Source organism: Puma concolor, chromosome A1, assembly GCF_028749965.1.
Source record: "Puma concolor isolate L17-30 chromosome A1, mPumCon1.1.hap2, whole genome shotgun sequence".
NCBI classification, from domain to species: Eukaryota; Metazoa; Chordata; class Mammalia; order Carnivora; family Felidae; genus Puma; species Puma concolor.
The window spans coordinates 116,156,070-116,179,913 of record NC_141667.1 but is presented as its reverse complement, the minus strand read 5'-3'; the positions used below and the strand labels follow the sequence as shown (position 1 = coordinate 116,179,913).

Sequence of the window (23,844 nt, the reverse complement as noted above, 5' to 3'; positions counted from 1 at the left end):
TTTATTTATTTTTGAGAGAGACAGAGCATGAGCAGGGGAGGGGCAGAGAGAGAGGTAGACACAGAGTCTGAAGCAGGCTCCAGGCTCTGAGCTGTCAGTGCAGAGCCTGATGCGGGGCTTAAACCCACAGACCGCAAGATCATGACCTGAGCCGAAGTCAGACTGAGCTAACTGACTGAGCCACCCAGGCTCCCCTCCAGGAAAAGATATTTTAAAATTCTGTATCTGGAGATACAGAATTGCAGTGCATGGGTAATATGTGGGAAAATCAGAGTTGGAGGGGATTTTAGGCCCAGATGTTCACAAACTTTGATGTGTGTTAAATCCACCTGGGCAGCCTGTGAAAAATTCAATAGCCTAAGCCTCACCCTTGGATTTTACGAGCTAGGCTCCCAGGACTTGGAGGTGTTCATGATTAACCAGGGTCACACAGCAGTTGGACCAGCTGGAGAACCTGTTTTCAGGGAAGAACAAGTTTTGGGTTTTTTTTGTTTTTTGTTTTTTTTTTTAAAGGGACCTGAGGTGTAAGATTTGTGAAGGGAGTTACAAGAGAAAAGACTAGAAAAGTAGGTTGAACTCAAGATTATGGATAGATTGGATGAAAGTCTAAGGAAATTAAAAGATTCCTACCAGCATACAAAGCCATTGAAAGCTTCAGAGGGAGAAGTGACGTGGTCAAAGTAATCAGACGTGACCTAAGAACAAAAACTTATGGTTCAGCCTACTGACTGAAAGTGGAATTACAACTGGCTGCCAGGTTCTGAATCTTCCCAGCCAGCTAGGTCCTCTCACCCTCATCTGAAGCACATTCCTTTTAAGCTCATAAAAGCAGGGTTTTGTTTTCTGCTTACACAAATGATAAAACATCCATGAGGAGATATCATTTCATCAAGCATCTTCCAAAGCAGCTCATTAAACCCCAGGATGCAGAGTCAGTGGGAGGAATGCAAATATTCATCTAGCTCCTGACTCAAGGACAATACACACCAATCCCCCACCCCCACCCCACTCTTCCAGTCTGCCCCATGGTACAGGCAGCAGCCCCAAGTCTACAATTGAGCATACAGGGAGAGTGTGGAGGGGTCACCACAGTGCTTCCCCATGGCCAGAACAGCACATCTGGGGTCTGCTCTACAGATACTGGGCCTCTCAACAGCTTCATGAGCAGATGGAGAGCCAGATACTCAGAACCATGTTCTTCTTGGAGGGCTGGGGGCTGGGGGCCTAGGTCCTATCAAGGGATGCCATGCATACTGCAAGCTGAGGGGGAAGGACAGCAAACATTTGAAACCGTCACTGCCTTTAGCTCAACAGTTATTTATACCAGTTAACACTAGCCTTGGGAGGACAACTTCTGTGGCCTGGGCAGATGCCCAAGGCCCTTATCACCTGCTTTTGTGTACCTTCACCATTTGCAAAATTCCCCCAGCTGTTATCTCAACATTTGTTCTCCTGTTTGTCTTCTGGAGGATAAAATATAGTTTCCACTGAAAGATTAAACAAAGACATCCTAAATGGAAACACTCATAGGGGACTTAATATTGTAATTAAAACATTGGCAGAATACACATGCCAGAGAAACTATCACCTTGCAACAAATATTGGGGTAAAATAACCCAGAATGAGGAAAATCTTTTTAAAGAACTAACTACGTCATGTATATATAAATCCATCAGCATTTTGTATGAAAGGCAGAAGGTCAGAAGTAACATACCTTTCGCTTTTACTGTGCTCAGAAACAGTGTTTCCCCCTAGGGATTCCATTGTTTTGTGTTATGCAGAATCTCCCTAGGCTGGAGGAAAGCCAGTGTTCCTAAATGTCAGCAGCACACCTCAGTTGTGGTTCAAGCTAAAAATGTCCTGAGAACCACTGCTGCAAATTTCAGGTGCATTGCAAAAATAATTTCCTTGGGTCCATATAAACATTCAAAATATTAGTAACATCTTCACTTTTCAGATGATGAACTGAGACTCCAAATGGATTGCTGGTTTTTCACGTGGCTAGTGAGGGGTGCTGCTGGCTCTAAACCCCAGTGGACTGACTCTAAATTCAGGTCCTTTTCTAAAATATCGTGCTGCCTTTTAATGGAGGTGGAGACTCAGACTTGATTTCAATCAACTATTATACTAAATGCATGCTACTGAATTGCTGTTGTTGTTATTCATATTTCTAACTGTCTTCTCAGGAGCATGGATCTTGTTACATAGAGGACACTTGGTTCCATGAGGTCACTGAGAGAAGGGTATAGGTAGGAATTAAGGGAAATGGGTTCGTTTGCTTAACAGAGGGAAAGGATCATGGATCTCTCAGGGACAATAAAGAAGGTTGGGGAACAGGAGAGAGAGGCATTGGGAACTTGCGAGGTTGAGTTATGTGACATGACACATTCATGTACTCGGACCCACAAGTCCCAAGCCTTGATATAAAATGTCAATTACACCTGGGTTGACAGAGACTGATTCAGAGACAGCATACATGGTCCCAGAAGTCAGAGGTAGAAAAGTCCATGAGAGTGTAAGCTCCTCTCTGAATCAGCAGAACTCAAGGGCAAGGTTTGGGCTTTTCACAGATGTGGAACTAGAGCATTTACCCAGGCAACTGACACCAGGGGGGCACCAGTTGACATCTGAAGCATAGGTACCTCGAGTGAGGGCAGAAACATTGCTGGGTTCTAGAATAGTTTTCAGGTATTGCAGGGAGGAGAATCAATTTGTGTCAGAGATAACCCAGCTTGAAGCTCTCTCAAAGGTAATCTAAAGATTTGTCTCCTTATTTAAGATCCGCATAATATTTGAAGTAACTGATCATAATAGGATCATAACAGCAATTCTCTGAATAGAATTAAAAATGGTGAGTTTGGGATGTGATGGAGACTCAGAAATAAATGGCTTAAAGCCATATTCAGCTAGTGGCCCCAGAACTGTCACTTCTAGAAGCAGGGAGAAGCCAACCATTTCAGGTTGTTATCTGTAATAAAGACAAGGTGGTTATATAACTCCAGATTTCACTAAAATAATAAAACCACAGAAAGTGATTAAATCCATATATGGAATGAGGACCAAAGTTAAGCATAATTATCCAGTTAGGATTATTATACCTTAGGATTCTCGTATAAACATCCAGTTTGTTCTCAATAAAAATGTGGTGAAACCTGGCTTGTATTCCTTTGGACATACCAGTCTGTTCTTGTTGCATGCTGATCTGCTCTGGCTCGCTGCTTTCTTGTATTCAAGACCTTATTACTGCTTAGAAAAGGTTCTTTATCTTTGCATGTTCAGTAATCTTTATGTGAGAAGCAGGAGAGGGTGGCCCCTGGTTGCCTGCCCAGTGCTGCAGCCAGGAGTCTCAGTGAGCTTTGCACCTGAGTGCTGCCCCCCAGGGGATCTCTGCCGTATAGCTCTGCAGCCATTGGGAGCGTGCTCATCCACTCCAGGCCAATAGGCACCACCTCAAGGTCCCCAGTGGTCCAAAAAGTTCAGAGAGTGGAATAAAAGAAAATCCATTACTAGTGCCAAATTTCGTTACTTTTTTCTACCCTGAGGTTTCCAGAGGGGGTCTCTCAAATCCTCTCAAAACCTTGTGGTCCCAATCATCTTGTCTAACCTCTTCCACCAAGGCAAGGTTTGGCCTGACATATTCCAGACACAATTAGTCAGTGTTTGACTCTCATTCAAATAATAATAAAAAAAATCAGACGGGCATTGTGTTCTTTGAAGATGAACTTGATAGGCATGAAATCTCAAAAGAAATCCTTCAGGCATGAAGCCTAGGGTCCTCAGTGGGTCTCTCTCTGATTCCTGGGCAGTGCTTGCCTATCACAGCCAGCACAGAATGAGGGAACACTCGACCCAGCTTCCACCCTTTCCTCGGTGGCTCTGGATTTGCAACCTGTTCAGGATCCAGTGGCTTATAAGGAAATATACAGAAAAGGAGCACAATTATTGCTCAAAAATGAAATTCTCAGGTTCCCAGAATTTAAAGGGGTTCAGAAAATATCCCAGAAATCACAGTAACATGGTATTTAGAGACAAGTGTTTAGAGACAAGGCCCCCACACAGTTATAACAATTGAGAACGGGGTATTTACAGAATGCTGTCAGAGTCCCAAAATACCAAGAAAAAAAATACAACCTTAACCTAACATCTTTATCTAAATAAACCCTCGAAGTCCATAAGTGAGTCCTTTCTGGACTCTGAAGCATGGATTTGGAATATGCATGGCACAGCAATCCACCCAAGCCAAACTGGCCTTTTGGCAAATATGAAGTTTTTCTGGTAAATGTTAATAGCCTCCAACCATTAGAAGTGAGAATGGGGGCGCTTATGTGTTCCTTTCCCCACAGCCTTACCACCAGGAGTTGTATTATAATGAAAACAACTTTTAGACAATATTCTGACAACACCTAGACATTAGGTTTAAAAATAGTCTTAAAACTTCTCTGTAGCTGAGAAGTCCCACCCTTTACCCTTGGGCCCTCTCTTACCTGGATCTGCTGTTCAGTATTTCCAATAAAAAGGCTTAACTGAATTTGAGGCAAACATATTCTGATGGCAGGTGTGGCCAGCTTGGTGCTGTGTCAGGCACAGGGCACTCTGTGGCAGAGTGGAAGAATTGAGGGCCAATTAAGAGGTCTAGATCTCAAGTCTGAACCATTTGTAGTCAGCAAGCTGGGCTTGCTATGTGCTTCTACTTCATCCACAGAAGGGTGGTGGTTCCTTCCTGACACTACTAGCCAACCACCTGTTTTGAATACTACTCATTTCACCAATTAAAAAACTATTTTAAACATCCCTAATGCTAATTGGTAAGGCTTCTCGTGCAGGTTTGGTTAATTGTATTTACAATGCCAAGTAACCATCTTGGAAGATGTTGATTCTGGCTAGGGTACTTCATATGCTGCTTAACCACTTCTACAGGGTAGCTCCCCAAGATATGGTATTTTTTTTTTAATTTTTTTCAACGTTTTTTATTTATTTTTGGGACAGAGAGAGACAGAGCATGAACGGGGGAGGGGCAGAGAGAGAGGGAGACACAGAATCGGAAACAGGCTCCAGGCTCTGAGCCATCAGCCCAGAGCCTGACGCGGGGCTCGAACTCACAGACCGCGAGATCATGACCTGGCTGAAGTCGGACGCTTAACCGACTGCGCCGCCCAGGCGCCCCTAGATATGGTATTTTAAAGGCTAGCTAACTGCAGTTAAGTTAGAGTTAACTGGTAAATACAATATGACACAATGTTCATATTGAAATACTAAACATCTTTTTAATGTTTATTTTTTATTTTTGAGAGAGAGAGAGCAGGGGAGGGAGAGAGAGGGAGACACAGAGTCTGAAGTTGGCTCCAGGCTCCACACTGTCAACACAGAGCTTGACGTGGGGCTCAAACCCCCAACTGTAAGATCATGACCTGAGCCAAAGTCAGACGTTTAACTGAGCCACCGAGGCACCCCCATATTGAAATATTTTAAGGTAAAATGCCACACAGACAACATAACACATGAGAACAGTAAAAAGGCAAGGGAAGGTAAATGAGAGTTGGAAGCAAGGGAAGCAGTCTTGACTAACTGACTTTCTCCTTTGTTTATGAGAGCATGAATCCTACTTCAATAGGATGCTGAGTTCCATGGAAGGACAGGCTCTCTTTGTTGGAGATTGGTTTATTTTATATGAAATAAATCTTAATTGGCCTCTTCCTAGAACTTTTTTATTTTAAAGATTAGAATTTCACTGGCCCAGAAGTATCCAGAATAAATCAGACAACTGTACTCAGAGATTTAGAAAGAGAATTTGAGGGATGCCTGGGTGGCACCAGTTGAGCATTCTGACTTCAGCTCAGGTCATGATCTCAGGGTCTGTGAGTTTCAGCCCCACATCAGGCTTGCTGCTGTCAGCACAGAGCCCCATTTGGATCCTTGGTACTGCCCCCTCCCCCCGCCCCGTCTCTGCCCCTCCCTCGCTGACGCTCTCTTAAAAATAAATATTAAAAGAAAAAAAAAGAAAGAAAGAGAATTCGAGGCAAGGGTCACAGAAATGAGTCTGTTTGAACCAATTCTGTATCTCCACTCTCCTCTGGTGCTTCTGAAAAGCAATCTAAAAAATTCTAGTAGAGAAACATCTAAAGGTGAAGAAGCATATTTCAAGTGTGTTATCAAAATTCCACTGATTAACAGGAAAATGTTATTGGTTGATCCGGGCTGAAGGGTAAAACTTTATCAGTATTTTAAGACATTCACCCAAGTTGTAAACAATTGTTCTTGCTGCCTCAAATCCTTTGTACAGTGCCTCAAATCCCTTATAGAACGTGGAGTATAAATAAAAAACATACATAGGCACATGTGTGCACACACACACACACTCTTCTAAATATCTCTTATACAGTCAACATCACTGATACTTTATTTTAATACAAGGTTTAAAATGAAAATCAGGCAATGAAAGTCTTAAAATAATTTCAAATTAAACCCTGTTAGTTTTGAAATTATGTATTCACCAAACACCAAGTGACCTAAACTTTTGAGATTAAATCTCTTTTATAGAATACAATTCAATGAGTTTTTCCCATTTTGACTCCTTTTTGGAAGAAGATAGGGTGGAAATACATACAATAAAAACAACAAAATCACATAATTATAATAGCAAACAAATCAATGCCTCAATCTTATGAAATAGCTCAGCCAACCTACAAGACTTCATTTTGCTCGGCTTTCTTTCAGCAGCTTTGATCTCCTAGATGTTGTATGGCCTCTGAAAAATCGCAGAAATAAATCAAAACGCAATTCAAAAGGTACCAAGGGCAAGAACAGTGATCGTATTTTTGGTTTCACTGAGCTAAGACATTAGTAGGTTTTGGCATTAATCTACCCGCTGGTGCCAGGATAGCTTTTTCAAGCATCAGGGTTTTTAAAGAAACAAAACCCCAAGAGCCAGATGGTCAAGATATCCACATTTGATGTGCACGGCCTGCCTATAGGGAGGTCTGTGTGGAGTAAACTATTGCCCGAATGATATGGCAAAAGGGCCCCACAAAATCCCCATCTTCAAAATATCTCCCTTATTACCCTGTAATGGGTACCCAAGCTTCTACCATTAAACATTTTATTTGTTGTATTTAAGATAGTTATTTTCTAACTCCTTTAAGCTGCCAAAACTCTTCTTATCCAGTGATTTTATTCAGAGGTCTCATAAACAAAACATAAAAGCACAGATGCTGTAGTTGAAGGAGAAGACCCATCGGATCAGGCCCACACTCCTGAGACACATCTGCACACTGCTACAACTCACTGAAGCACATTTGAAAAACCAATGGGTTAAGACAGAGTTTCCCAACTGATGTGCACAGAAGAGTTATAGAAGTTGAACATTATTGATCCCTTTGAGCCCTCCGTGGCCCACTGTCTCTCACTTTCATTTATCCCAGTGTGTGGAAAAAATATTGTATGTGCACTGGACATGAAAACAGGTTGGGGAGATCTAGGCAAAGACAGTGTGCTCCAAGAGAGGTTATAAAACTATATTAGTGCTGGTTATTAACACTTTAGCATGGACCTTCCCTCCCTCCCTCAAATTCTCAATGTAAAGAAAATATATATCAAGGAAATTAGGGAGATGAAGGAAAACCAGCACTCTTAGGAAAGAAAGAATTGAGTAGGAGGCCATAGAAGAATGCTGGAAGCAGGCTTCTGGATGACCTGGAAGCCAAAGGTATGACACGAAGACAAGGGAAAAGGACACTGAGGAATGGAGAGGGTCTGCCGTGAAGGCCTTACTTTGCTACCTGGTGAGGATAAGCCCTGCTCCCCAGTGTCAGCTCAGCCTATGTTGAGATCATGCACTCAAACACATACTTTATTTCTGAGAGATTTTCACAGTGGAAGTGCTCATTTGGGAGACCCATGTAAGTGGTTCGTTCACCTGGAGGAAGGCAGACTTGAGTTTTGAAAGGGTCAATGAGTAATTCCCAGTGGAGACCCATCACAGAAGAAGACAGGCCCTGACAGCCTCCGACTGAAAAAACAAAGCTGCTTCCCACCTCCTCCCTCCCCAGCATCCTGTCCTCTTCCCTCATTTCTCAACTTCTTTTCCCATCGTTGTGACTCACGAGTGTCAGCCACTGGAGCAGCTCTCCATTTCGCAGCCCTCAGAGATCTCATTGTGAGCCCTTTCTTCTCATCCCCATCCACTTAATGTTGGGCACCAATCCAGACACGATCCCTTCTCCAAAGGCGCCCCCTGAGGTGCAGCTTCCTGGCAGGCACCTTCCACAGGCAAAAATGATTTGCCTCTGAGGACTGATTCTCCAGACGGACAATCTGAGGTTTATGGTTTTCCAGCAAGGGGTTTCACAAAACCTTGCCAATGCCCCTTTTGCCATTGGCCAATTCCCTTTCACTGGCTCTCCCTGCCTGTCATCTGCTTTGTCAGCCAAAACCCTTTTCATTTTTCTCAGCTTCATCTTGGACTCAGGCCTAGGAAGGCCTGTCAAGAAGATTCCTGACGTACGAAGTTTTATGACTCTTCCACCACCATCCTGAGAGGCACCCCTTGTTCTTCACCTCTGTGTGTTTCAGAGGAGTGCATTCTTGTGTCTTACATAGAGCACATTTGACTGAAATTCCAAATGAATAATAGCGCACATAATTATTTTCAAATGAGAATTAAAATCAAATGATGTGACAAAACGATGGAAACAGAATCCTCAAGAGAAATTTAGGGGAAAGGGAGAAACAAGAGGAAGTGAGACTATAAAACAGAGAATGTCCTTGTACAAAACTGAAAATCTTTAGGGAGAATCAAAAACTACACCCAAAAAGGTGTAGTTGTTTAAGATTCAGGAGGCCTTGACTCTTGTCTGAATCCACTTGTCATCTAAGCCCTTCTTCTGAACACTCTGGGCCTGTCCCAAACGCACTTGCCTTTTTCTTCCCAAATTGCTCGTTATTTCTCAGCACGATCTCTCTGCATCAGCAAAGTATACTGCTCGCTGCTGTTGCTCAAACACAACTTGCTGTATCCACCCGAAACACTTGCCAAGCATAGTTTTCTTCCCATGGAACAGGCCTGGCACCAATTTAGTTTTTGTTTGTCTAATTGAACACTTATTGAGGCTTACTAGGTGCCAAGCATGTTACATGCGTTATCTCATTTAATTTTCATAACAACCCTGTGAGATAGGCATCTTACTGTCCCCATTTGAAAATAAGGACACATGAGGAAACGAGCTGAGGAAGTTGAAGCCATTGGCTCAAGGACTGAGTGACAAGAACAGCATTCTGACCTAAGGTAGGTCTGACCAGAGAGCTCAAGCTCTGAACCACAGCACTCTCCCTCATTGGCTCCTCCTTTGCTCAATGAATTTAATGTTTAATGAGTTTAAAGTTTAAACTACTTTGAAATTTGGGACAGAAATGACCATCACTCTGTTGGCCTTGGAAAATACAACTCCCAAGCCCACTGCTGTTCAGATCAGCAGGAAAACCAATCTCTCTCTCTCTTTCTCTTTTTTTTTTTAGCAGACACTAACCCTTTCCAGCTGCCAGACACTGGAAGAGGGAGGCAGCTGAAACCCAGGGGATCTGCAGAGAGTCTCACTTTGCATGGCCAGGAGTGCGTCCTGGCCTTGGCTTGAAGGCTGGTGGCTCTGTTTCCCATTCCCCAAGATTCAATGCAGAGCCCTCTCCAGGGATCTGCTGCAACAGTTCTTCGAGAGGAAACGAAGATAATCCCTTACCCTCCACCCTTTGGTGCTCCTCTTAGTCAAGAGATTTCCACACCAACCCTGGCCTGACTCGAAGTGAAACCGGCTTAGATTCACTTGGTCACATCCTGAGGCTCCAGTCTATCCTGTGGGGAACAGGTTCCTCTGCTGTTCTCCTTTCAACCAGCTGGCTCATACACAGCAGGACCAGCCCCTCCCTCTTGTCTCATTCTTCCCTCAAAGTAGTTTTGTTTCAGAGACTTCCTTGCCTTTTTTGGTTTTGGGTGGTGGTTGTGGTCACCCACTGCCCCTTAGTTCACCTCAAGAGATTTCAGTAACTTTGAATCACAGGGAAGAGGGGTTGGGGCTTTAGTTCCTTCCCTCACAGAAGATCCCTAAAGTTCTCATGCTAATTTGCTCCCACCACTGTCAGACAAGTTCAAGTGCTTTTCAATATCTTAAAAAAAAATCAAACTTTACTGGGGCATCTGGGTGGCTCAGTCGGTTGAGCGAATGACTTGGTTTCAGCTCAGAATGTGATCTCATGGTTAGTGGGTACAAGCCTCGCCGTGGGATCTGCACTAACAGCACGGAGCCTGCTTGGGATTCTCTCTCTCTTTCCTTCTCTCTCTGCCCCTCCCCCCACTTGCATGCATTCTCTCTCTCTCTCTCAAAATAAATAAACTTAAAAAAAAAGTAAAAAAAAATCAAGTTTCACCTCACCCTGCTACAATCAGAACTCAGTTCTCAGGGGAAGCCTAACTACTTCACTGCTCCTTTGCTTCTACCACTTAGCTCTTAGATTAATTTTGGTCCCACAAGCAACCTAAAGTTTGTGAACCCATCCAAGGCTGTTAGTACTCCTCAGAGCCCAATAATTGGTGTTCACTGACTAGGGCCCTGGAACAGTCTATGTCTTCCTTTTTTCCCTTTTCCTTTTCTTAGCAATGTTTGGAGCAAGGATGAGTCTATTATTGGCAAGGCTGTTTGGACTCTTCAAAGGAGAAATGTCAAAGGCAGGATCCTGTGGGGGTTGTAATTATTTTATTCTCAACCATCTTGCAGCCTTTCTGTACCAGACCTCTCATATGTAATATTATAATGTAGCTGAGTCATATTTCTAAGTATTTTATCTTCAACTGCATCCCCAAGGGACATAGGGAGCATAGACCAAAGATTCAGGATGAGCCTGGGAAGGTTCAGGGGCTTTAAAAAGAGCCGATGAGCGTACATTTGGGAGAGATTCTCTTCCTTTTTCTGCTCTTCTTTCATCTGATCTCAGTTGGTGCCAGCCAGCTCCCAGCCTCCTGGCCCAGCTGCTGCCCTTGGCTGGATAAGTAGGGGCATTGTGTGGGGGAGGGGTATGTACTATTTCTCTTTAACCTCTGTATTCATCCTGCTTGATTACCACATACACCATGATAGGTTTTGCATTGCCAAGGCCAGAATGTATGAGGATGTTCCTTCCCCTTTGGGTATTCTATGTTTTGAACATAATACACTGTCAGGAGGAGGCACAGACAATAAAAGTTATTTATTTCTTAATTAACTTCTGTTGCCAGGCATTTTACATACAGTGTCTTATTTAATCTTCACAAAAACACTGCAAAGGGGATTTTATTCCATTTCTTTAGGAAATTAAAGATGAACAAGGATCATGGGCCATAGTAACTTTTTTTCTAGATATGTCTCCTGAGGCAAGGGAAATAAAAGCAAAAATAAACTATTGAGATCACGTCAAAATAAAAAGTTTCTGCACAGTGAAGGAAATAATCTACAAAACTAAAAGGCAACCTACAAAATCAGAAAGGGTTATCCAATAAAAGGATAAAGAACTGATACAATTCAACTGATATATAAAGAACTGATACAACTCAACACCCCCAAAACAAATAATCCAATTTAAAAAGTGGGCAGGAAACATGAACAGACATTTCTCCAAAGAAGATACACAGATGGCCAACAGATACATGAAAAGATGCTCAACATCACTTATCATCAGGGAAATGTAAATAAAAACCATAATGAGATATCACCTCACACCTGTCAGAATGGCTAAAATCAAAAATGCAAGAAAAAACAATTGTTGATGAGGATGTGGAGAAAAAAGAACCCTCTTCCACTGCTGGTGGGAATACAAACTGGTACAACCATGGTGGAACAGTATGGAGGTCCCTCAAAAAGTTAAAATAGAACTACTCAATGATCCAGTAATTACACTATTGGGTATTTACTCCCCAAATGCAAAAACACTAGTTCAAAGGGATACATACACCCCTATGTTTATAGCAGCATTATTTGCAATAGCCAGATTATAGATATAGCCCTAGTGTCCATCAATAGATGAATGGATAAAAAAGATGTTTATATATATGGGTATATTTATGAGTGAATAATATTCCATTGTATACATGTATATGTGTGTAAATAATATTCCATTGTATATATGTATATATACATATATTATTAGTATATATGTATGTATATATATTATAGTATATATGCATATATAATATATAATTAGTATGTATATTATATATATGGATTATGTTATATGATTATATATATGTATATGTATATATGTGTGTGTATATATATATATATATACACACACACACACAATGAAATATTATTCACCCATAAAAAAGAATGTAATCTTGCTATTTGCAACATTGTGTGGATGGAGCTAGAGAGTATAATACTAAGCAAAGTAAGTCAGTCAGAGAAAGACAAATACAATATTATTTCACTCATGTGTATAATTTAAGAAACAAATGAACAAGGGGAAAAAAAGAGAGAAAGAGACAAACCAAGAAATAGACTCCTAACTATAGAGAACAAACTGAGGGCAGGTGGGTGGGGCGATGGGTGAAATAGGTGATGGGGATTAAGGAGTGCACTTTCTGTGATGAGCACTGGGTGATGTATGGAATTGTTGAACCACTATATTGTACACCTGAAACTAATATAACACTGTATGTTAACTATATTGCAATTTAAAAAATTATTTTTAATTAAAAAAAGAAATTTTAAAAAAGGATGATTAAGGAGCACCTAGTAAGTAGCTTAGCTAGCAAATGGTGGAGCAGGAATTTGAATCTGAAGTCCCACTGTCTTCCCACTGCTTGACTCTTCCTAGTAGGTGGTGGCTTCTCACCTGAGCTACAGCCTTCCCTTGGGGGAGTTAGCCGAGGCAAAGACAGCATGCTTCTCTATTTGATTATCCTTTTTCAATCACAAAATATGAAAGAAGATAAATCTAAGTATTACGTACTATTACGATGTCACTTCAATGGATGACTAATTTTAAGGCAAAACTAAACACTTCCCAATGTAATTAATTCATTCTATTTATTGAAGTATGGTAACATCTCACACTTGAATAAATCCTGAATTTCTAACTCACTCTCAGATTTTCAGTTTTGAAACGTCTCCAGTTTCCCTTAATCACTAGAAAGTTCTGCAGCTTTGGTATCACCATCACACTGCCAGCATCTCTATAAGGGTTCTTCTAAAGTGATTAGAAGCAAGACAACTGTAAAAGTCAAAGCCTGTCTTTGCACCTATTGAAAGTGAATCATCTAATTGGATTATTGTAAGGATTAAATGAGTTACTAGATTCAAAGTATTTAGACAGAAAGATCTCAGTTAATTTTAACTATTATTATCAATAATGTCTTCAGCTGTCCTAAAAAAAGAGATGTATCCTTGACTACTTTCTAGTATTGCTATTCAGCTGGCAGTAGAAGACAACACTGCTTCATCAACTTGAAGGGCTACGTGGACCTGGGAGAACAGTGGCACAGTCCCACGTTTGGGCAAAGGACAGAATTAGTGTGGACAACTGGGTACTCCTTGGCAGTGTAATATGAGACTGCACTCAAAGGAGAGGGAGACTCTTTTGATCCAGCTCTGTCTTTTATAGTATAAGGTATCATCTTGTTATAATAAAAAAGGATCAAAACGCAGTCTTTCTAGAGAGGAGAAGCATTTCTTTTGTTTTTATTTATTCATTTTTTGAGAGAGACAGAGACAGCATGAGTTGGGGGTAGGTATAAAGAGGGAGAGAGAGAAAATCCCAAGCAGGCTCTGCACTGACAGTGCAGAGCCCAATGTGGGGCTTGAACAATGAAACCACAAGATCATGACCTGAGCCAAAAACCAAGAGTCAGACCCTTAACTGATGAAGCCACCCAGGTGCCCCAAGAGGAAACTCATTTCTAATGTCAGCAGCATGACTCCAGCCATGGAAAGAAAACTGCATCTTATATTAGAAGAAAATAAATAAAAATATTAGTAGTAGTTATCTCTGGATATTAAGACTACTATAAACAGTTTTATTTAGTTTTGGGGGGCACTTCTCTATAACTTCCAAAATATTTGATGAGTATACTTTACTTCCACAATAAAAAAGTTAAAAAAAATAAAGTTACAGGAATTGTATAAATTGACACCCAAGGTTCCTTCTAGTTGGTCTATTTTCTGTCAACATTTATTTTTACGACAGCCCTTAGGTTCCCCCATCATTTTCTTTTGGATATACTAATGAGATGCCAAAATTAATGTTTATCTTAGTAAGCCTCATTTCAGGAGCAAAAACCTCATTCTTAACTTCTCTTCTGACAGTGTGCCTCTGGCTGAGACTAAAGCAGGGTAAATTGGACAGATTCTAGGAAAAACAACAGAGTTTATTGTAAATAAAACCCAAAAAAAGAGTACAGGAGTACTCAGCTCTAGACCAGGAAGCCTAACATTACTTGTTTGGGCTGAAGCTCCACAAGTCAGTCTATCTGACATCATCCTAATTTGTAACATTTTGCTCAAACACTTAATCCTTCCTAAAAACTCCTGCATTCTATTAAATGTCTCTATCTAATATTTTACGGACTTGTCAGCCTGCAGAACTCTTCCAAATCCTTGTAAGACAAACTGAACTTTTAGACTGAAAAATGAACTCAAAAGACACCAGAAACTTCACAATCAAATGAGACGCTAATGGAAGATTAAAAAAAAAAAAAATCCTTCTCATTGCATTTAGTTTTTTTCTACACATAATTTGGAATATTCCTTTTTAGAAAATACACCCAGAAAGTCTTAGAATTAGTGACTGATTAAAAAAATGCTTCTCTAGGGGAACAAGTCCATTATTTACCCAAATCATTACTTCAATAATAAACAGGTGATGTGGTGCCACTTAAGGAATAATTACAGTCAACGTTTCTGTAATGTAGACACTGGTCTAAGCATTTTACACATAATTAAATCATTTGATTCTTGTAACAACCTTGTGAGGAAAGACTTTGTTACCTTCGTGTTACAAGGGAAGAAACAAAGACCCAGAGAGATAAAGGAAGTGGTTCAATGTCACATAATCATCGAGTGTAGAATTAGGATTTGAACCTTGGGCAGGTTGGCTCCAGAGTCCACGTTCTTAACTACCGGGTTATGCAGCTTCAACTTGATTGTCAGACATAGAAAAAGGGGTGTCATGTGGACTACTGGACAGTTCTTGGCCTCTGTCAGCATCCCCAGCAGCATCACCACCACCGTCATCACCAGCAACAACCGTAAATACTGTATATATACTCATGGCCTAATCCCTGAACTATGAATGTAACCTTGTTTGGAAAAAGAGTATTTGCAGATGGAATTAAATTATGGATCTTGAGATGAGTAAATTACCATGGATTAGAGGGTAGACTCTAAATTCAATAACAAGTAAGTATTCTTCTAAGAGAAAGGCAGAGGAAGATTTGAGACAGAAGAGAACACAGAGAGGCGAAAGAGAGAACATAACCATGCAGGCAGAGATTGGAGTAAAGTGGCCTCAGGTGAAGAAATGGTGACAACCATTGGAATCTGGAAGAGGCAAACAATAGATTTCCCCTAGAGCCTCCCAGGGGAGGAGAGGTCCTGCTAGATTTCAGACTTCTGGACTCCAGAGTTGTGAAAGAATATATTTTGTGGTAATTTATTACTTTAGCCTCAGGAAACTAATACCTAGTGCTTTCCAGGTTTCAAGGTGCTTTAGTATATGTGATCTCATTTGATCCACATACCCCTGCACCTCATAATAGTTCACTTTGGGGATCCAGCTCCACCATAAAATGACTACTGGACCTTGTGCGAGTCATAAGTCTCTCTGGTCTCTATCCCTTTATTTGTAAAATGGGTCTAATAACAATGCCTGCCCTGTGCCCTTCAAAAAGATGGCAGGAGGATCAAAGGTAAAGAATTCATGTGAAAAGTTGTCTTTGACCTGGAGCTATTTTTATGCAGGAAGTCTCGGGTGACAACTAATTCACTGCCCGGATAAGGATGTGGGCACTGTGAACATACACCTGCTGGGGCATGGGCATGCTACTGCCACCTTCTCCAGGACCATTTGTTGTTTGAACCCAGTCTCTCCACTGGGAATCATTGGGAAACTAGGACAGGGACAAAAATTTAACAAGGCAAAGCTCTGCTGTGGGTCCAGTGATTGCATGAGCTGAAGATTGGTGTCATAAGGCTGGCTTCTCAAGAAACATCTGGTGTAAGAGCAGAAAAGCAGAGAGGCTTGTTGCCCAAAAGCCCATGCTCTCTGCATGATCAGAAGCCAGGGACCACCCCAGAAGGTGTGAGTGGAAGTTCATTTTCCTGCTGACCTTTCATTCCTAAGCCTTTGGGTGATGATGGCTCTGAAAGGTGGTAATTAGTGCCAATCGAGGTGATGTTTTTGTGAAGCTGACACCTCTCCATTAGGAAATGGACCGAAGCCAGTGGACCAGCCACTCAAGCAGGGCACAAAAAGCTAAATAATCAATGCTTGGCCAAACCTTGCACAATTAGTGTCTTCCTCCAACCATGCTCTAGTGCACAGTGGAAACCCTTGCAAGGATGGAAAATGGGAGCTACAGGGTTGAATGGCACCATAAGCCTTGGAATAGCAATATAAACAATGACAAGGAAGAAGAAACACAATGGGAGAGAGAATAGGAATGGGGGCAGGGTAAGTCAGTGTGCTTACACGGGAACAGAATAAACCCAGGCGGAAGAGACTAGCATGTATTAAAGTCAAAGGCACTACTCTAAATTCAGTACAAAGCAATTTACTGATTTTTAATGAATTATGTCACTTGCATTCTGTCAAACTTCTTGCCTCATGTTCTTCCACTCTTTATTCAGTCTCCACAGGTACCTAGAATTCTACTAAAACTTGGCTTCATTAAGGAACAAAAGCTTCACTCCAGTTATTACAGTACCTTCTAACTTTCTCCTCTTTTTCTTTAGCCCATACCTTTGTCCACACTTAATTACAAGCGATATTTTAAAAGACAAATCTGAATGTCTAACTCTCATGCCCCAAACCATCACTGGCTTACTATTGCTATTTTACTTATGACAAAATCTAAGATCCTCAATACAACAAATAACACTTTCTGGCTGCTGCTGACCTCCCCAAGGCCAACCTCATGCAGCTCCCCTTATCACTTTGTCCTGTCCTTTGCACCTTTCTTTGCTGGCTTGGAGGCCTTCAAACAAGTTACTTTATATGTACATATGGGAATATATCTGTATGTGTGTGTATATGTATGCATGTATTATGGAAACAGACAATCAAGTTTGATACGTATCTAACCAAGAAAGATATATATTCCCTTAGCCTGGGAAGCTCTTGCCTCTGCCCTGTGCCTGACCAATTCCTACTTCCTATCCCTCTGACACACAGTAAGGTCTTCCCAAGCCCCTGCTCCTCACTTTTGATCATGTTCTCTTTATTACTCACTCTAACACTGCTCTTTCTCTTTTTCCTTGATAGCACTTACCACAACTGTTATATATACATGAAATATAAGTGTATATTAATATATTAACATACATATAAGTGTTGTTTGCCTTTTGGCTCTCCTACTAAGTTGTTTGCTCAAAGAGGTAGGGACATATATGCTCTGTTTCCTGCAATAAAGCCACATACTTTACCCCAACTCCAGATATTCTGATATTCAGTTAGTCAGGAATTAGGGTGGGGGCAGGGTTGGGGCATTGGCAGTTTTTCAAAGTTCTTCAGGTGATTCTAGTGTGCAGCTGGGTTGGGGACTGTTTATCCATCCTTTCAATAAGGAAGGAACGAAGGCCCAGAGAGGTCATTGACTTATTCAAAGTCTTCAAGCAGCTATTAGCAGTGGAAATGAGGACTCAGTGGAGCCTTGCCTTTTTATACACTATAATGTTCCTTTACTTAACTTGGAGAAGATTTGTGAAAAGGATAGAGAAAGATTCCTTTCAATTTTTTTGCATTCTGGCAAAATAATTAACTCGTACCTGTTTGCATAGGATTTCTCTGGTTTTAGTGCTATCAGAAGGGGGAAATGGAGGCACCTGCATGGCTCCATCAGTTGAGTGTCTGACTTTGGCTCAGGTCCTGATTTCATGGTTTGTGGGTTCAAGCCCCGAATAATTGGGCTCTCTGCTGTCAGCCCACAGCCTGCTTCGGATCCTCTGTCTCCCTCTCTCTTTCTGCCCCTTCCCTGTTCTTTCTCAAAAACAAACAAACAAACAAACAAACAAACATTAAAAAAGAAGGGGGAAATAATGCTTCTTACATAATTGTGAAGGTTAAATAAGCTAATATTTGTAAAGCCCCGAGCACAAAGCCTGAGGAGTTCTAAGAGATCAATTACTATTAGCTTTTAAAATGTTACAAGAGTCTTTGGAAACGAGGTAGAAACACTCTTCCTTCTTGCCTTCCTGCCTTCCTTTCTTTCTTCCTTCTTTGCTTTGTTCTTTTTTCTTAATACAGGTGTAAATATACAATGGAGATGTCTCAGGAGGTGTAAAAATTGCTAGAGCAATAAAATACCTCTTTTTTTAAACCAGAACTCGTTACTGTCTGTCAACTTTAAAAGCCACCCACATATCCCTAGGTAGTATAATTTCTCCCCACCAAGTGAAAGCATTTCAAGGTGCTCAATCATTAAACAGCTACTTAAAACAATTCTCTTTCAGGGTTTCTCTTTCCCTTGGGCATCCATGCTTGTTACTTTGTCAAAGTGTCTATTTCCTGGAATCAGGCTTCAGCAGACTGCCTGGATGTTGCTTTACCAGACTAATTGTTTTTGTAAGGCAGCACTGGAGTCCTCGGGATACCAACTGAATTTAATCCGTGTGGGAGCTCTGGGAATCAGGAAATGATAACTATGTGGAACTTACTCTGCTAGCATTTGCTTATTAATTTGTTTGTTGTTTATTTTCCACATAGGCCAAACAAAAGATGGATTTGGGGACAACTCCATCATGGTAACTGGGGTGTTCATTTAGTCTTATCTCACTAGTCCTGGCTATCTTTGTGTCTTTAGCAAATCCACATTAGAAATGACAGTTCATTTGTGATTCCATGAACTAAGCAGAAATGCAGCAAATCAGAGAATTTTTGAGAATGGGGCTTTGAGGATTACCTCATCCAACCCCCTTGAGAATACGAATACTGCTCATTTAATATTTTGTTAATGCAACATTTTGCAATCTATAAGGAAATTCACTAGTATCATTGCCCATCAAATAGTGACAAGAGGACTTGGGGAAGCTGCAGATTTTGATATGGTAGGGAAGTGGGTAGGTGAGGGGAGAATAAATTTTGTGTGGGCACACACCAGGGAGCAAATCAGCAAGGAAGGGACGCTCTAGGATGATTGGCAATCAAGAAAACATTAAATCTACAAAGTGAAAACCCATCTTTTGTGAAAGAAAGCAGATCAGCAGTTGCCTGTGGCTGCACAACCACCACTGAACTAGTTCCTCAAATGAGTGACTTGGCATCACCCTTGAACGCTGACCAATCAACTCAGTCACAGGTCCTACAGATGCTACCCTTTAGATGTTGTTCATAATCAACCTTTTCTCGCTATCTTCATGGCTACTCTCTTGGGTCAAAACTTCAAAAATGTTACCTATTTTTTTTTTTTTTTTAGGTTTTGAATTGGGGATGGAGGTGTGGAAAGAGCTAGACTTTCATGGCCATTCCCAAGATTTTTGTTGACTTGAACCTGAGTATGATGTGAGATTAAATGATTTTAAAAGGATGTTTTCCCCAGAGTCCTAGAAAGATGCTCAAGAGAACATAATTGAATGTATGGAGTATAAATTAGAACAGCCAGGAAATAAGGTAAGGAGACCAGTTGGAGGGTCCTAAAAACAGGTAAGATGTTTGAAGATTTGACCTAAGACAGTGACCATGAGGATAGCAAGAAAAGTGTGATTAAATGAAAGAAAATATAAATAAATGTGTACAAGGCTGGGCCCTGTGCTTGGCATACTACTGGATTCAGGAGAGGACTCTGAGAGTGCTGAATAAAGTAGCAAGCCATTTCTGATAGAAATTCTACACAAGGAAACCCCTTAGCCTAGAACATGCAAAGGCAGACAAAAAAGATGTGGAAATCTGCGCGCACACACACACACACGACTGTATCAGCATTTCATCACTCTCATGAGTAAGTGCTACTTTCTTGACTCTTTTATCCCTTGTAAATGATCCTGCTCATAATGTTTATAATAAGGCGCAGCAGTAATAAAAATGATGAAAGATAAATGGATGTATTTAAAAAGTAGCTGTGCAAAAGATTGTTTATGTTGCATGGCAGACCATTTTTCATACTACAAGTGGCTAAATTTCTCTGCATAAATCATGATCATGTTCAGTGCTTTCTCCTGTAAAGATTTAACTGAAAATGCGTTGTCTTCTCTAAACTCTTCCAGGTTTAACCTCTAGTCTTTGTATATTGGACACTGGTTAGTAACAAATGGCTTATTGTTGGTTTTATCTGAAGGTGAACCGCTTCTCTCTGGGGGAATGCTAATTCATGAGAAGCCCACAGAGCTCTTTTTTTTTTTTTTAATAAAAAACCATTAGTATTCATTTTTGGCCTTGACATAAAACAGAGAATAGAGGATTTGGGATCCAAAAGACCAGAAGCAAAGACCCTTAAGAGAGATTCTGTTTCTTCCTATTGTTATGGAACAAAAAGGGTGTCAGGACTGGCCTTCATTGCTCTTTTCTAGGCCTTCCTTTCTCAGTAATTCTTCCCAATAAGAAAGAATTACTGTTTGTTTCTATACCATCAATCTCTCCATCTCTCCACACCCCCAACTCTCCCCAGCTGACTACTGAAATCTAAAGATGTTTATCAGATATTTCTCTTGCTTGTATTAAGGGTTTTGGTGGATGAAGTCAGAACAAACTTGTCATATACATAAGCTTTATACAATCATCATCACCAACACCGATTTCAACATCTTCATAAATAAGAACATTATTATAGTGTCTATTTCATATTGATCATTTACTACATTCCTGGAACTGTGCAAGAATTTTTCATACATTATTATCTCATTCAATACTCACCACAACTTCATGCAGTACGTAGTAATATTGTTTTCATTTCATGTATGAGGAAGTTGGAACTTGGAAGTTTAAATGACTTGACCAACGTCTCAGAGGGTGAAAGTAGCAGAGCCAGGACTGAAACCAGGGCTCTCTGATTGCAAACCCCATGATCTTTACCACTGTACCATACATATGCACATAAGACAAGTACTCTTCATTGTTTATGGCTTTTTACTTTAGAATTTTTTGTGGCAACACCTTAATCCCAGGCCTAATTTCATGGCCACCTAGAGGCATATACATATCCTACCAACTCATCTTAAGGCTGTTCTGAGCAGAATATAATTACAATGGTAAATCTTTTTTTTTTCTTTTTAAAGTGGCCATTCAAAATAAAACATGTAGCAGTTCTTACCCTCACTAAGTGTAATTTGTGGAGAGCTGATTCTTTGTAATCTTAATTCTATATTTTCTGTTCCTGAGTTGCTTTTCTAAAAAGCCTTTATTTGGAAGCATTAAATCAAAGAGGGAAACTTAATGTGAATTTAAGAGCAGATTAGTTTATATTGATTTTTAGTTTTATTCCAGTTCTGTATTTGAATATCACTTAGTAAGCAAAACAGTAGCAATCTTCTTGACTATAAGGAATAAATTATAAATTCCCATATTCCCTAAAATAGACTTTACAGAAATAAACTTCACTGATATGAAGTTAATTTGAATCCATTTACAAAAAATTCATCAAGTATGCATATATTTAACAAGAATGTACAATACTTGTACACTGAAAGCAACAAAACATTGCTGAATTAAAATAGCAGAATTCACTGGGAGAGATATACTATGCTTATGGACTGGAAAACGTAACATTGTTCAATGTCAATTGATCTATAACAAAGAATAAAGAGGTTCAGAGCATGCCACTCCAAAATATGCCACTTTGGAATAAGGATTATTTTGAGCTGAAGGCAGTTAAGAAAAAGCAGCCACATGGGTCATGATCTCATGGTTCATGGGTTGGAGCCCTACATCAGGCTCTTTGTTGTCAGGGCAGAGCCTGCTTGGGATCATCTGTCCCCCTCTTCTCTCTGCCCCTGCCCCACTTGGGCTCCCCTTTCTCTCTCTCAAAAATAAATAAACATTAAAAAAAACCCCAAAATCTTTATGTAATACAAAAATAAAGAAATAAAAAAAGAAAGGAAAAGAAAAGAAAAGAAAAGAAAAGAAAAGAAAAGAAAAGAAAAGAAAAAGCCACAGGACAAGCTCTCTGCCCTCCCCCTATCTGTATGAAACCAAAACACAAACTCCTACTGTTGAGTTGTCCTCCTCCTATTTCCTTACCAGGAAGGGGGGCCTACCTTATCCTTTGAGGTGAGATGGCACTGCCAGTCTATAACAAACAAAACGCACTAATTAGACCTCATCATCCATTAGCTTCTCTATATATTTACCATCCCACAGTTTGTGACCCCTAAAAGCCTAAACCCCTTTTCCTTTATTGTCACTTCTCTACAAATTTATCTTCCTTTGTCAAAATGCTATCTAAAATCCACGTTCTAGGGGCGCCTGGGTGGCGCAGTTGGTTAAGCGTCCGACTTCAGCCAGGTCACGATCTCGCGGTCCATGAGTTCGAGCCCTGCGTCGGGCTCTGGGCTGATGGCTCAGAGCCTGGAGCCTGTTTCCGATTCTGTGTCTCCCTCTCTCTCTGCCCCTCCCCCGTTCATGCTCTGTCTCTCTCTGTCCCAAAAATAAATAAACGTTGAAAAAAAAAATTTTTTTTAAATCCACGTTCTAACCACTCCTTCCATTTATTCAACACTGAGTTTCTCCTATATGTATATGCACCACTCATGTTAATAAACTTGGCTGTTTTTCTGTTGTTAATCTATCTTTTGTCAGTTTACTTTTCAGTGCCACAGATACAGAATCCAGGAGAGTAGAAGGAAAAGTTTTTCCTCCACTATAGGGTCAAAAAACTATGGCTCATGGGCCAAACTATGGTTCATGGGCCAAAGCTGCCTACTTTTGTAAGTAAAGTTTTATTGGAACATGGCCATACCTATTTTCATTTATCTATTGCATGGGTCTTTGTGCCACCCCCATCAATCTAAAATACAGTAAAACCTTGGATTGCAAATAACTCGTTATGCAAGTGTTCCACATGACAAGCATACATTTCTAATAAATTTTCACTTGATAAATGAATGATGTCTTGCAATATGAGTTGTACATGAGGCCGAATGTCACATGATCACAACTGAGCCACTGGTTCTTGAAATTCACTTTGGTATACAAGTGCTTTGGATTACACGCATGTTTCCAGAATGAATTATGCTTGCAAACCAAGGTTTTACTATCTGACCCCTTAGAGAAAAAGTTTGCCCACTCCTGAGCTACAGATGTAGCATAATTTCAGTTAAAATCCAACAGACATTTTTGGCATGTAAAAACTGACAAGCTAACTCTAAAATTTGCATGGATATTCAAAAGACCTAAGTTAAAAATCTTGAAAAGTGACAATGTTGGAGGGCTGATAGCACCTGATTTTAAAGTTAATTTGTACTGCTTAGGGCTCTGCCACCCAGTTGGCATTTTTCCTAAATGCCAACCTCTTCCTTCCTTCTTGAACCTCTTCCTTCTTGATCTTGACTTTTAAGGAAGTCACTGCTTGGGAGGAACCATTTCTTTGATGGGTTTGTATAGGGAAAGGAGACAGATTTTCATTCCATAGCTTTTATTCAGTTCTGATGAATAAACGAACTCGATGCCTTCCTTCCAAGGTTG

General features: G+C 40.5%; 1 protein-coding gene across 4 annotated transcripts in view; it reads right to left on the bottom strand.

The window, feature by feature from the left end:
• Positions 1–23,844, bottom strand: part of ANKRD55 (ankyrin repeat domain 55) — a 534,677-nt gene that overhangs the window by 145,309 nt on the left and 365,524 nt on the right. Inside the window, exon 1 of one of the 4 annotated variants that reach the window (XM_025924697.2) lies at positions 4,485–4,884. The exons of the other annotated variants lie outside the window; for them this stretch is intronic. The gene's annotated coding sequence lies outside the window, so the exon portion shown is untranslated. Of the gene's footprint in view, positions 1–4,484; positions 4,885–23,844 lie in introns of those variants that run through there. 4 annotated transcript variants of the gene reach the window in all.